Source organism: Euprymna scolopes, chromosome 18 (assembly GCF_053919585.1).
Source record: "Euprymna scolopes isolate OS-2025 chromosome 18, ASM5391958v1, whole genome shotgun sequence".
NCBI lineage: Eukaryota > Metazoa > Mollusca > Cephalopoda > Sepiida > Sepiolidae > Euprymna > Euprymna scolopes.
Window position 1 is genome coordinate 46,481,543 of NC_136499.1, and position 16,895 is coordinate 46,498,437.

Consider the following 16,895-nt stretch of genomic DNA (forward strand, 5'->3'; position numbering starts at 1 on the left):
GACATCTTTTTTAGGATTAGTGTTAGGGTTAGTGTTAAACTAATTACATTTGTGCGTGATGAAAAATATTTTTTTTAAGAATTAAGATTAGGGTTTAGTGTTAGGATTAAGAGTTAGGTTAAGGGTAAGAGTTAGGAGTTAAGGTTAGGGTTTGGACTGATTAAATTTGTGCGTAATTATTTTTCATCTTATTTATTAAAAGTCAGCTGCTTCGCTTTTTATTGACAAAACCAGTTTTATTGCCGCCTTTTTATTGGCTGGTCAATATAATCAGGGCTCGGCAAATCTCGACGAGTTACGGTCGATCCCGAGCCAATATTTCCAAAAAATCCGATGCGCTGTGCAAAAAACACCAGCGTATATGTTTACCTTGCCTCAGAGTGTACGTAGACAGATTGTGAGTTTTCAACAGTTCAATAGTTAAATCTTGATAGGCATGTTGTTACGTCATGCTGTAGTTCTTTAGTTTTTAACCGTATCGTCTATTTAATCTGCTAAATAGAGTTTCAAGTTCTTGACGAATGTATATAAGACAAGTAGCTTCACAAAAACACTTGACGTAAATTTATATAAAAAAAGAAATGACACTTTATTTTCTGTTCAATTCTTTCTCAATGTGCTATGGAGGGAGAGAGAGAGAGAAAGAGAGAGAGATGGGGCGTGGTGGAGTGTTGTGGGTTACACAAAATGACAACTGGTAGTCTCGGTGCCCGTCTTCTCTCTGACTGACTTTTTCTTGGCTAGCGTTTGTTTTTATTTACAAAACGTTAGATAGGAATTTCATTTTTCCATGCCGCATTCGACTGGTCCTTATTAAATTCGTCCAAGGCAAAATTTCAATATAGCCGTTTTCAGAACTTATCAATTGAGCAATGTTGATTTCAAAGTTTATGCACTCTTCTTTCATTTGTTATGAGTTTTGATGACATTTTTGGGTTTGAAGATTTCTACAATATTTACGTGTGTGCATCCAGCTCCATATGCGTGCGTGCACAACCAGCAACAATTCCGGCGTTGCCCAGGATACTATTAAACACTGTGACAAGAAGATGCAAAACCGAAATAATAGCTTGTTGAGAGCAGGGCAATTTGTTTAACGTAGATACAAGATCGTCAAAATAGAATCCTGTCTCATTTTATGAATGTGTAAGTAATGTATCCCGGAATAAATAACTTATATTCTGTAAACAAACGTATTTGCGTTAATTATTCATACATGACTATCGTTCAGCCAGTCCAAAATATCTGAATAATTCCTTACTATTTCCGAGCAGAGTAGAACAAAATATATGACCAATTAAGTCGCATCTGCTAACCTTTTCAATTAATTAGACAATTATATGAGACCTATCTCCAATATTTTGCCAACCAGATTGCCGAAAAAATGCTTTTTTATTCTACAGCTTCGCAAACCACTTCTTTTGAAAGCGAAAGTGTCAATTAAGTACGGTACTGCACTTTAATCCTAGCTTGACAGCGAAGAGAATGTCAATAGCGTACAGTACTATACTTTGATCCTAGCTTGAAAGGGAAACACGTGTACTGCTGAGTGCTTCTTTGCAATATGTACATTTCTTGTCAGTCTCCAAAATACGGTGAAAGCATTGGTCAGGCTGGGAATGGCCAATGTGCTTGACATTGGTGATTTGTGTCATACGTCCGTCCATTTCAACGCTACCCCCCCTCGCCACAAGCACTGTTTACACGTATACGCAGATCAATAAAAGCGGCCATCTTTTCTGCGCAAAGAGTAAAACAGACAATATATTGACTTTATCGTCCGTCTCTTATCCGATGGCCAAACAAAAAGCCGCTCATAACACGCAATCTTAAACCTCTTTAGAGCGAAATCCAGTGGTGATAGGATATCAACGAAAGAGGCAAATTCTATCGTTTCCAATCTGATTCCGTTTCAACAGACGAATGACTCCAATCTGTTCTATTCGTACGCATTAATTTGCCGTTGTATTGCGCATATAAAATAATAATAAAAAAGTTTTACTCTCTTGGCAAAGCCGATCACGTACGTTTATAGCGTGTTTTGGATTTATTTAGCACTTTTTTCTATTAGAAGGAATATTGGAAATGGAATTGGCTCTCACAATTTAAGTCATCGAAACGACTCTAATAAGTCCATGCATTGTTAAATAACTGTTGGATTAAAATCCGTTCAAGCTTCACACTAAACTGGGCCTATCAGGTCTATTTGATTGATTACAAATACTGTTTATTTGTTTCATCACAGCTAAACTGCTCGGAATTTTGGGTAAAAGCAGAATTTTGGATCTATTCTCATACTACACTCCATGTTTTTTTTGTTGCGATCTGTCAGAAAACAAGACATCTTTCTAAATTGAGGCAATTATTGCCTATGTCACCAACTAGAGTACCCTTTGCATCTTACCCTGCCCTCGGAGGAAAGTAAGTCAATAGGGGCAATAATCTGTGTAATACTCCAGCTTGCATTTGGATAATTATTTTGAATTTTTATGATTCTCGATCAAGAAGTTTTATATTATATATATATATATATATATATATATATACATATATATATATATAATATATATATATATATATATACACTCGGTTTTTGTTATTCAAAAGTAATAAACTGATGAATTCAACGAGGTTGTTAGATAGTGCTCAATAAAAAAGAGCTAATAATACTTATTTATTGTTAAATAAACATGTTTACATCCCGCTGCTACAAACAGCCATTTGTTTCAATCAAACAACAGATATCATCAGGCAGCGACTTGACTATTCATATGTCCAATGAATAACTGATGAATGAATTATTTATTGAACATTTGAATAGTCAAGTCGCTGCCTGATGATATCCGTTGTTTGATTGAAACAAATGGCTGTTTGTAGCAGCGGGATGTAAACATGTTTATTTAACAATAAATAAGTATATATATATATGTAATATATATATATATATTACATATATATATATATATTACATATATATATATTACATATATATTACATATATATATATATTACATATATATATATATATATATATATATATATATATACAGAGAGAGAGAGAGAGAGGCGAAGAGAGAGGGAGAGCGAGGTGTAGTTTGCAATTGCGCAACTCTTTCCACTAAAATTTCACGCGCACGCACCCTTACAGTAGGTATCCATAGTCTGTAAAGACTGAAGGAAGCTACCATATATATATATATATATATATATATATATATATATATATATATATATATATATATATATATATATATTGAGTAAAATGATTCATAATTTTGAATTGAAAATCAGTAACAAAAAGAAAAAAATCAATAGGTTGTACGATCGTTTCGGAAACGATGTTTTTATTTAAATAGACAATATTTCTTGAACAATAATTTGATAAAAAGTTGTTTTTATATACTTAAAGAAAGTCACCTAATAAGCAAAAACATGTGTGTGGGGTGGGGTGGGGGTTAAAGACACCAAAACAAGCTAGCATTTTTGTATTAAGGCCGATATTCCTTTTTCTCACCCGTTTTTAAAGCTTGTTATTATTTCAGTCAATCTATTCCTTGGTATGTTGTTAAAAGTTGTCTCTGAATGGTTGAAATAATAATTATTATTTAGATTAGTTTATTTTGGTGTCTTTATCCCACCCACATTTTTCTGATTAGGAGACTTTGTTTAAATATAAATAAATTTTTTTATCAAAATATTGTTCAAGTGTTACATGATAAGGGCTGTCCCCTTTTCATGTATGTATAAAAATAGAGATTTAGTTAAAATGAAAATGAAATAGCAATAGACGAAATTCGAACCTCGTAATTTAGGTTTAGAAATAGATTACGTGTGAGAATTAGAAAATGGAATGTAAAACAGCTTAGAGATAAAATAGTTTCAAGAAAAGAATGTGCACTATCAATTTTGTTATGAAAATTCAATTGAAAGAATGCAGCTACAAGATAATTTAATAAACATGTTTTTAACATATTGGAAATATAGGTTACTGAGTATAGGTTAAAATTCCTTTTGTGAAAAAAAGGAAAAGTTTTGGGCACGTATGTCCAGAACACGCGTATATGACGTCATGGAAAATAGAAAGTTCTAGAGATAGTTAGAAAAACTTTAGAAAAAAGAAAGGAGAAACTGGGAGAAACTCAGAGGGAGTCTGAGGGCGACCGACGATCGTCTGCAGTTTGTCATTCGAACGTCTAGAACCGAGACGGTAACTTTGAATCTTAATATGTGAAGCTTTGAATTCTTGATGAAAACCACGGTCGGTCGTGATAAGAAATAGACCCATCATGTGTTTTTATAAAACGTCGTCTTTGTGTTGTGATTCTACCGAAAGGTAAAGTGAATTGTTATTATATGTCTATATGTCTGTGCTATAAAATGTCTTAACATACACATCTCATATCTACACTAGAACTGTCTGAACACTATCTCCTTATTCAAGGAGCTTCCATTACAATTCTAAGTAATGAACTTTTAATATATGAATCGTCATAAAACGAACAACGTCTCTTACAACATCTCCCTCTTAATAAAAGACTCTCTCTCCAAGACAAAACAACAAACTCTCTCGAAGACTTATAGTAAAACTCTCACTAAAACTCTCTTTTAATAAGACTCTCTAACATGCACTTATAACAAAGAATAATAATAATAATAATGAAACCTCTATATAACAAACACGAATTGGTGCCCATGGGCCAGTTTGCATCAGCGATGCTCTATATAACACAAGACGTATTGTATATTTCAATAAAAAACATTGTATCCGAAACGATCGTACAGTCTATTGATTTTGTCTGTTTTCTTTTTGAAAATAATTTTTAATTCAAAATTATGAATCATTTTACTCAATATTAAAATAGCTCTAGGATATCAAGCTTATTATATATCTATCTATCAAGCTTATTATATATCTATCTATCTATCTATCAAGCGTATTATATATCTACAGTACAACGAGCACTGTTTCATTTAATAGTATAAATACATTTACTAGTACATTAAAATAAACTCTTATCTTTTAACTCTTGGTTAAATTCCATATAAATTGATATATGTATATGCATACATGTATATAATATATATATAAATAAATCAATATATATATAATATGTACACACACACATATATATATATATATATATATATATATATATATATATATATACACACCATAAACTAATGATTTAAATTCTGTGACGTGAAATGGTTAAGTTTAAAATCTAGAACTTTTATTATATGCAAGACAAATGATACAATAAATAAGTATATTTCCTTAACCTACAAGTTTTCCATGTCTAAAATTTATTTAAAATTACATGTATTAAAACCGGACTGGTTGAATCCAAGATTTAATATTGTCCTTTGTAAATATCATGAGGCGAAAAATGTATATATCCATTTTGGCGTTTTAAAACAGTTGGAAAAAGATGATAGTGAGGATTTGAAGGGGATTGATACTATGTGGTCGCCATTTTTTAAAACCCAAAATCTGTTAAACGTTGAAATTAGATCCGTTGTCTGAGAAAACAGGATTAAACACAAACATTCAGGACCAAATTCTCTTCAATACTAGGCTCCCCGCTTCCATAAGCCGTTTGAGTGAAAAGTGCTTGTCATTCTTCAGCAGTAAGTAAGTCGACTGCAACGGTCAAGTTTTGTGGGAGGGTATAGGTACAGGGGACGTGTTGGATTAAAGGGGAAGAGAGGGAAAGAGGAAGTGAGAAAGAGAGGGAATTAAACATTTTTGTACGGGAGTGAGTATTGCTTAAAGGGTATAAACAATCATAATTTTCTAATATTTTCTCCCCAGAGGAGAAAATATCAGCAAATTATGATGGGTTATACCTAATTTGCTAAATACAATAAACATAGAAAATTACAATTAAAAGGTTTTAAGTTTTAAAAACATAGGATAAGCGAAATTCTATATTTGTTCATAATGAAAAGGATATAGACATAAAATATTTATTAACGATTTCAGATATCATATTTGTTATCGAAGAATAAAATAATTCTTTTGTTTTTTTTATTCGTTCAGTAGTAATGTTTTGCCTCGTAAGTAAAAATCTATTAATACTAGAGCTAACATGCGCCTGAAAAGCTTAAACGGAAGACTTCCAACAATACCGTGTGTGTTGCCATCTGCACAACCGTGACAAAACAACACAAGGACACTTTACTTAATAATGAAAAAAAACAAATTATTCACCCTATTCCCTTGCTTCATTTTTGTTATCAAATAAGATCTATGACTTACTTGTCGTTTCATCAAATACTTTTGCAAGCAAAATCCGATCCCGCATTTTGCTAAATCCTATCCTCTGATAAGAAGAAAAGGACTCTCCACTTATTTAGTGTTTCCTTTTTAAAATTAAATATGTTTTTAACTCTTTTTCAAAGTGTTCTTAACATGTTTATAACTAGTTATTCTTATATATATATATATATATATATATATATATATATATATAATATCTGGATGCATTGCATTGGTCGGTCGTGCAATATACTTACACATGATATTTTAATTCATACACGTATGCATTATTATAAACTCAATTCGCTATTAAACATAATATAATACGAGGAACAATTTGCCCTGCGGACTAATTCGAAAAGAAAAAATATAAATAAATAAAAATAAGAATGATAATGACAATGTTGTTCCTCGAATTCCGTCTGTGTTTGTTTACAATAATATGCCAGTTGATATTTGGGCTTGCCGATGAATGCCCTGGAAAAGTCACTTCTGATTAATGTTTAGTTTTATATATATGTAAACGAATAAATGATTTGTGGCGGTTTTAAATGATACCGCTTCTTTTATTGTAAATTGAACTTATTAATAAAGAGAAAATAAAATAAAACTGTAGAGTACACCCGTGCTTAAACAGGGAGGTCATTTGATCCGTAGTCGAATACTCTACAAATGAGCTATACCTCAAGATGTCAATAATTCTGTTTAGTTTTTAGAAGAAATGATTTGCTAATATGTTATTATCTCCCTTGCCGGTGAAACGTATAAAAATCCCTTTGTAAATTTTTTTTATCTATGAGAAAAAAAACTATTTGTAGGATCAGATTTTTTTCAATTTTAGATACTTATCGGTTGAATTTCTGTACAAGACATGTCTAAGAACACTGCCAGACATATAAATTACCTTTGTGTGAAATTTGCAAAGGAAAAACGCAGTCGTTTGGTAACCTATAAGTAAGGAACTCACACACACAAAGTGACTTTGGTATAATCGTATTAACACACACACACACACACACACACATATATATATGCGTGTGTGTATGTGTGTGCTCGCGTGTGTGTAGTAAACGTTTGTTAATCAGTGTTTGTCGTATTTCATTTTAAGTACCTTCTCTCTTCACGCATCTGTGAAACTTTTCTCTCGGATATTTATTCCTACAAACAAAGTTTTACATAACATGCATACAGCCACAAAAATACCCACACCAACACACTTACATACGCATGTACATACATGCACCCCCTTACATGCACACGTACACACATACACCCACGTAAACACACGTACACACAAGTACACACACGTACATACGTATATTATACGTATGTATTATATATATATATATATATATATATATATATATATATATATATATAGTCTTCAGAAGAAAATTATCTAACAATCAACTGGTATGGAAATCTGTGATTATAAGTTTTACAAGACATTACTGGCAGTAATATTATATAAATACTATATATATATATATATGTATATATATATATATATATATATATATACGTACAATATATATATATATATATATATATATATATATAACTACTTAATTTACTCACATAAAATAAATATACGAAAGTATAGATTTATGCGTAAACTTTAAGTATTTACTTCAAAAGTGCTCAATACGTAGGTAGAGCTAGTTAGTAATTTATAAAATATATATGGCGATTAAGCTACACTGAGTATTCCGCGTTTCATCCACTGTAGGTCTCTTAAGCCTGAAAAGACCTAAAGTGGATGAAACACGGAATATTCAGTGTAGCTTAATCGCCATATATATTTTATAAATTACTATATATATATATATATATATATATATATATATATATATATATATATATACTAACAAAAGTACTCGATATATACCAGCAAAATACCCGATAAAATAGATACACCCCGTAATTTATTATACCATACCTGTTCACACTGAAATCCTTATCGCAATTTTCTGTGTATCTATATTAAAAAACCTTGTTAAACTTTGTGATATATTTACATTCTAATGAGGTCAGGTGTGAACGAAGACCCCATAATTTTATTATACCATATTTCTTCAAACTGAAACATAATTATCAAAGTATACTTACGCAGATAGATATGAAAAGTCTTTATTAAAGTGTTTGCCTATTTCCATTCTATGGAGGCCAGGCGAGAACGCAGACCCAACAATTTTATTATACCATCCCTATTTAAGTTAAAACATACTTATCAAAGTATTATTATATACATCTATATCAAAAACACTTGTAAACGTTTTTTTTTAAATTTTTAAATTTTTTATTTCCATACTTTGTGGACCAGGCGCGTACGCAGACCCCACAATTTTAATGAATCATCATTATGCCAGATCAAACATACCCATTTCTATGTCTCGATACATCTTATATCATTATATGCGATCAGTTTTCTATAATAGTCAACCATATAGGAACCTACTTGTGACAACACACACACAGATGTTCAGCTTTATATTATATTATATATATTAGTCCTCGCGCGAAAGCGCAGCACACTAAATGTTTTAAATAATAATAATAATAATAGAATAACAATAACAAAGTCTTTCGCTAGCGAGGACTACTATTGAGCGTAACCAGTTATACACTCCTTTTGAAATGTTCATCTCTATTTTTTTCGTTATCTACTGAATATTTTTGATGAAACCTATATGAAATATGTTCCTTATTAAATCGTAAAGATTTTCTATTCTGAAAGAAGTTTAAAAAAAATTAATCTAAAAAAGTTATTTTAAAGTTTTTGTTAAAAAAATTCAGATTTTCTTATTATTCAGACATGTATGACAAAGAGAGAGTTGCAAAAAAGAGTTGTGGAGTGAGGAGAATTACACACTGAAACAGAGAGAATATTCAGCCCTGTAATAATACAAAGAGGGGGTTGCAAAAATGAGTTGTGGTGTGAGGAGAAATATAATCTGAAATAGAGTAGAAATTTTTTTATAAATACATACAAAATCACATTCATCTTTTTTTAAATCCAAATTAATAAATTAAATAAAATATAATCTTAAAGAGATAGGATACAAGTTAGAAAAGCATTTCATCCAAGGCATGAAAATGGAGACAATGTATCGATTCATTAGTCGCGCTTGTTATACATTTTACAAAGTAAGTTATTAAATTTGCATAACTTACTTTGTAAAATTTATTAAAGTACACTTTGAAGATAAATAAATTTCAAATTGAATCTTATACCTTTATTTTTAAAGCCTATAGTAAAAACATTTTGTTTAACAATTTTCATGCCTTGGATGATGAAATGCTTTCCTAACTTGTATATATATATATATATATATATATATATATATATATATATATATATATATATATATATATATTTATATATATATATATGTGTGTGTGTGTGTGTATGTGTGTGTGTGTGTGTGTGAGATTTAGGATCTGCAAACGACAGCGTGTCTTACATGAGAGATATAGATAAGATACTTAATGAAATGCACAACAATATACAATTTTAAAGGAAAATTTAAACTAACATTTTTAAGCGAGTTATGAAAAAATTAAAGTCGAAACTATTTTAAGATGATGGATTGATTTTTTCTGTTTTACCCTTTACGCACGAACCCCCCCACATATATATATAGTACTTATTTCTGCATATTATTATTTGTATAGTACGTTTTACATATCTATCTATTTTCTCTCCCTTTTTCTCTCTCTCTCTTTCTCTCTCTCTCTTTATATATATATATATATATATATATATATATATATATATTCTGTCTATTTATCTATGAAGGTCTCGGCCAGGGATGTATATTTACATGGTTCGATAAACAATAATTATTCGTCCGGAACTATACACAGAACAAATAATTCCTGGTTTTGAAAAACCGAAGACTCGACGCCAAATGATCCGCTGATTTTCTATTCCCGCCATAAATACGCAACTTTCTAATCAACAAATAACAAGCGCGACCAATGAATCGATACGTTGTCTCCATTTTGTTTTTTGTTGTTTTTTTTTTTGCTTCATGGCGAATTATTATAAAACGTATGCTTCCCTTGAATCGATTCCTCTCACTCTCTAAAACTTGGACTTTTATCTTTCACTCGTCTGAATTTTATTAGAATGTCGAGATTTAATTATCAATGCAACTAACACTCTTATCTAGCGTACACATTTTATTCCTTTCAAAAGGTATGCGTTTGGTATATAAAAACACTATTTGATAGATGATAAAGTATCATATGTGAATGGCGTTTGCGTGAAAAGCCAGCAACGAAAAACTACATTCATTTATCTAATACTAGCAGGCTGCCGGCGCTGCCCCCTCGTAAAATATGCATAAGTATTATTTTTTTTATTAATACAGAAACTGATATATGTGCATGCTAGTATTATATTTTTTAAACCGTTCACTTCCTGTAATTCAGAAAAAAGAAAAAAAATACTCGAGCAGAGATCGAAACCAAAATCTAAGGACAGTGAGTCAAGTACGATAACCATGTTCCTCCAAACTACTTATGCTTAACATAAGTAATCTGTAATGTGAACTATTAACGCATACGCATACGGGGAACAGTTAGCAAACGGATAAAAATCCAACGTATAAATTTTCAATTTTTACCTCTTTAGCAGTCAGCATTTCTGAATGTAAACTGATTAAAAAGTTTTCCACATATCTGAATAACCTATATACTAAGTTTCAAGTCTGTATATAAACATTCATTGAGTGTATAGGTTGAGAAGTGTCCTCGCACACATTCTCACGTTTATAGATATACTAGCAGTTCAGCCTTGCTTTGCTCGGGCCCTATGTACTGTTCATAACTTTATGAGCATATATATATATATATATATATATATATATATATATATATATATATATATATATAAAAGTTTGGCTCATGTGCAGGTAACCTACATCTAAAATTTCATGTGTTTAAACCCAAAATTGGCGGAGGAGTTTGGTAGAGTTTGCAAAGCTCAACTCTTTCCACTCTGACTACTTGTTCGCCGAAAACTTATTAAAAAGCTCGCTGCATGCCTGAATACCCTTTATATAAAATTTAAAGTGTTTAGACCAAAAATGGCTGAATAGTTTGCTAGAGACTGCAACAGTCAAATCTTTTAAACTTTGACCCTTTGGCAGACAAATTTCCGGCCAAAAACTGGTCAAAAAGCTTGCCTTTAGACTGAATACACTTTATGTAAAATTTCAAATGTTTAAACCTAAAATTGGCTAAGTAATTTTTAGAGACCACTGAGGTCAAATTTTTAAGCTTTGACCGCAATTTTGACCTCTAAACATTTTTGGGTTCAAATCAAACTAAAAAGTTTGATGTAGGTCCAAGTAACCTACATCTAAAATTTCAAGTGCTTAGACCCAAATTTGTGGAGGAGTTTGACAGAGTTTTCAAAGACTTTGCCACTTGACAGCCAAAATTCTGGACGAAAACCGATTAAAAAGGTTGCCCCAAATCTCAATACCCCTTTTGTCAAATCTCGAGTCTGTAGACTGAAAATTGACAGTAGTTTTGTAGGGAAATGTACATCCACAGACACGCACATAGACAGACAGTTTCACTTTTATAGATATATAGATTTGCTAGCCGAAAAATAGGAACCATATATATTTTTTCTATATAGTTTTTTGACGTCAAGAATGCTAGGCATTATATAAGTATAAGCATACATTTGTGTGTTCACTGCACAGACCGTGATCGTTCCGCTCGTCGCCCCGATCCAGATCTGTTGTTCGATTCAGTCAATTGTGCCTTAAAAGGAAATCTTTCTCATGCGTCGAGTTTAAACATTTCAAAAAGTTAATTTTTCTTTAGAGGTTACGATTTGTATATATTTGCTTAAGTTTCTAATTTTTTCTTTAGATTATGTTTGCTTATTCGCATTATTTGGATTCTACGGACTACTGTTCTCATCCTGAATTTCATTTTCACAACGTTTCGTTCGATATAACCTCCGTCTGTTTTTAGGTGTATTTTGACAAACTTGGTAATGTGCTTTTCGAACAAGGGAATTGGGACGAAATTTCGAACGGAACCATTTAGTTAGTTCACAGGGGTAGCATGATTTCTTTCCGTCAGCCATAACTTGATAAAGGGCCTAAGTAATTCACACTTGTATTTTTCAGTCGCCCGCACTAAGAATTGAACCTTCGACCTTGAAGAGAATATAAGGTTACATCGACGAAATGTTGTGAAAATGACACTCAAGATGAGAACAGCTAGTCCAATTTATCCAAATATAGACGTTTAATAGCAAACTTCCAAAACAAAATTTTTGCCTGGAATAATCGAAACTTAAGTCTAATTAAGTTAAGTGCAATCATTTGGATAGGAGTTTCAAGAGTCGGTCATCTTTCCCGAAGTACACAAATATGACTGACTCTCAGAAGTTAACTCTGACTGAATGCTTCACAGCCCGTGGATTTTGCTCTAACTGTTTATCTACCAATAATCTTTAATGTAAGTATTTATTTAATTAATTGGAATGCTTATTTAGATGAGTATATTTTATTCATTTATTTCGGACTATTATCCTCATCTATTAGTTGTTTCAGGACGCTTCGGACACTATTCCCCTGGCCCTCCTCAGTTGGTAACCACGACGGTAGAGGAACTTCGAATCTCATAACTGCACCATCAGCAATTACTGCCTTCCATAGTAGATTCGGAGTTCATCTCCCGTCTCGGTTACCACCCGAGGAAGACCAGGAGAATAGTTGGCCGAATCATCGTGAAACAATAACTAATAAATGAAGATAATCCACAATAAATAAATGAATATATGTATTTTTGACCTGAAATATTAGATTCAGATCTTTTTCCCAGTTATACACAATCAGTCATCCAGAGGGCCAATATCGATGTTTACTGGAAATAACAATTAAGCAGTGTCAACTCCAAACTATATTTGGCATTCCATTCATCGAGTAGGTTGCTCTCAAAGAAATTAATTATTCTAGGTAGTTAATCTCTAAATCAGAGATATTTTAAATTTACTCTGTGTCCCCTCCCCGGTCGCTTTGCTAGGCATCTCTCACCGTAGAAAACCTGTTTTTTCACTGTACACACACACACACACACGTAAGAAAACATGCCATCTAATATGTATTACGTAGGAGTGTAGGAAAATATCGTCCTCGGATGATTAAATATAAAAAGCTTTTAAGTTTCCTTTCGAAAATTAAAATCAACACACGACGCTATTAAACACTCCCATAAACACACACACACACACACACACACACACACACACACACACACACACATATATATATATGTATACATATATATATGTGTGTATATATATATATATACATGTATGTATATATATACATATATATGTGCGTATGTATATATACATGTATGTTTTTGGGGTGGAGAGGGCTCCCGTAAGCCGTGGTGAAGGCAACCTTTCTAGGAGAAGCAAGTCTCTGATTAAAAAAAAAACCATAAAGCGGAAGACCATTACCCGCATTAAGCTGGTCTGCAGTTTAATTTGTTGCTGGCTATCTTGCTCTTGCTTGTTGCTGGATCTCAACATTTTGAACCGAGAGAGAGACTTAGCTGTCGTACAAAGCTAAGACTCTGTAACATCATATTTGTATAGATACTCCCTCAGGCATTTGGGCTCATGGATTTTAAATGTCTGAGGGAGTGGCACTCGTCTGACAAGACGTTGCAATCATCATGATGTATATATATTCATATATATATGTGTGTATGTATATATATATATATATATATATATATATTGTGTATTTAGGGAGGATGTTTTAATTAGACATAGAGTGTTGAACAGAACGGAGTGTTCTTGCTTAATCGTATTATTTTAATAATTCCTTCATTTTTCGTATGGTCGTCCTTATATGTCGGTCGAATTTGTGTAAGAAACTTCCATAGTCGTTTTCGACCATCTGTTTGTTTGTTTTTTTTCTTTTTGCAAATACTTTCAACTGTTTTTCTTTAGTCGTCTTCATGAAGTTTTTGATTACTGCTTCTTTTAAAATCTGGATGCTTCTGTACGCTTGTTCCAATTACATTTAAATTACTTCAAATCATGAAGCGTCTTGTGTGAAAAAAAAGTAAAATATGTTTTTAACATGTAAAGAAATGACTAAAATAAATGCACAATAGATTAAAAGTGTGATTTACAAAATGGTATGGAAGTTACAGTGTTTTTTTTTTGTTTTGTTAATTAATTTATGCATTTACATTAATTGGTCGATTTCATCGATTTCGGTGACAATAAAAATATAGAAAGTCATTTTTGGAACATATCACAATAACTTATTAGTTTATAACCGATATCTGCTCTAATTCATTCTATCATCTATACAAAAAAAAGAGAGGATAGAATTGCATGCAAAGCGTATTTATCTTCAATTTTCTAAGCCTGTTTTGATCAACACTTTTGTAAATACTTAATACAGTAAAACGAAAAGAAGACTTCGTTAGAAGAAACTGCGGTACTTACCTACGTTCTTATTCAATGCAGCAATTAATGATTCATACGTATCTGCAAGAAAGGAAAATATTTATTATTTTGAAACGTTGGATCGATCACAATTGCTTATAAATGTCCGATTTTTACAGATGCATAATTGTAAAACAAACAAACGAAAAAAAGAAAGAAAAACATTACACACCCGGGGTTACATGAAAATTAATATAATCCGTGTTTATCCTCGGCTCTGTTCATTTACTGTAAAACTTCCCTCGACGTCGATGCTGGTTCATTAAATGATTAATTAAAAAAAAAAGATATAACCAAAAGATTTGAATCTTTTGCTAATTGTTTATTGGTCCCCTGACGAAAGGACTTTAGACCTGTGAATTCACCCTTGTCAGTTCGTCCATTCGCCTGTCTGCATTTTCTCCATAACTAAGTCTTGGAATTTTTTAAATTTTGCACAAAAATTAAACATATTATGAATAAAATAGTAACAGAATGGATTTTCTGGGGGAAATCCGGTTGCTCGCCCCCAGGGCTACCTTTTTTTTTATTATTACATTTTCACCCCAAACAAGGCGCATTGCCACTTTGGTGTAGGGGGCTACTATCAGGGGCAGCAACTACTTGGGCACTATGTTGGGATTTGGGAAGCAAGATGTCGGTTCACGTTGCACTTGAACTTCTGCGTGTCAGTACAGTTGGGGAAGCAGGAACTTGGAATGGAATTCCAGAGTCTAGCGATTCTGGGGAAGAAACTACTGGAGTAGAAAGATCTTTTACATCTGGGGATCTCTACTGTGTTGGGGTGGGATTTAGCTGCCTGTCGGGTTTGTCGAGGGTGTCTACGTCGTGGGGGCACAAGTGATTGCAGTTCGTCAGAGCATTCAGCATTAAAATACTTGTAGAACAGGCAGAGGGATGCAACGTTTCGTCGATGGGACAGAGGCTGAAGCTCAGATGCCAGTTCAGGGCCTATCAGATTGGCGACTCTTTTTTGAACCTTGTCTAGGAGCGAGAGACTAGTAGCAGATGCACCAGCCCAAATGTGACAACAATAATCCAAACATGGGCGAATGGTGGCCTTATAGAGGTACATGATACTTTCAGGTGTCAGCAGGTTCTAGCACGGTAGAGAGAGCCTTTTGGGGTAAAATAGCTAAAATTTACACTTTTGTGCCTATTTAAAAAAATTGATGACTTGGATTTTTATAAAACTTTTTTAAAAGTTGTAAATAACTGATTTTTATGTAATTAGCATTTCAGCCCGGCGTTGCCCGGGTGTTTGGAAGTGTGTGTTGAGCAAAAGAAAAAAAAGTGGTAGTAGGAAGGCAGGCCCGAACCCGTACCGCAAAGGAGGAACAGAATGGAAAAAACCTGACGTCTTTGCTGTTACGACCACCGCCAAACCGGAAGTGACGTAGGTTTAAATTAAGGCTAGACAATCGAAAAGAGGGGATGACTTTCGAAAATATCGGTGCAAAAAGCGACCCCTTCCTGTAGAAAAGTGCCCAGTTGAGGGTGAATAAATTAATGTTTTTAGTCAATTTTTCGGTATTTGTCGTCGGAGGAGTCGAGCTTCAAAACAATACAGATCTTGTGAAAAACCGTCACCTCTGTCGAAAGTTTTAGCCAGACATACAAACATACATACATACATTTATATATTGGTTGCTCAAATTTTCGACCTACACCGATTAAAAAGCTTGCCCTATCTCTGAATACCCTGGATGTAAAATATCAAATGTTTAGACCAGAAATTGTCTGAGTAATTTGGTAGAGACCGCAGAGATCAAAATTTTTAAAACTTTGACCCCTATTATGACCACTTAACATTTATTGTTTTGGGTTCAAATCAAATTATAAAGTTAGATCCATGTCCAAGGAATCTATATCTGAAATTTCAATTGTCTAAATCCAAAATTGGCGGAGGAGTTTAGCAGAGGTCTCAAAGGTCAAATCGTTGAACTTTGATACCTTAACAGCCACATTTTCCCAAATCTCAGTACCCTGTACATCAAATTTTGAGTGTGTAGACTGGAAATTGATAGAGTTATTGCGCAGGGAAATATAACAGACACACAGAAACACAGACAGACAGACAGACAGACAGACAGACAGACACTTCACTTTTATAGCTATATAGATTTTGTTTGT

The 16,895-nt window shown here is 32.6% G+C and overlaps 1 protein-coding gene across 1 annotated transcript in view; it reads right to left on the bottom strand.

Annotated features, from left to right (window-relative positions):
* LOC145297612 (acetylcholinesterase-like) overlaps positions 1-16,895 on the bottom strand; it is a 1,140,889-nt gene that overhangs the window by 799,285 nt on the left and 324,709 nt on the right. The window contains exon 2 of the mRNA XM_080143678.1: positions 14,763-14,804. The gene's annotated coding sequence lies outside the window, so the exon portion shown is untranslated. The remainder of the gene's footprint in view (positions 1-14,762; positions 14,805-16,895) is intronic.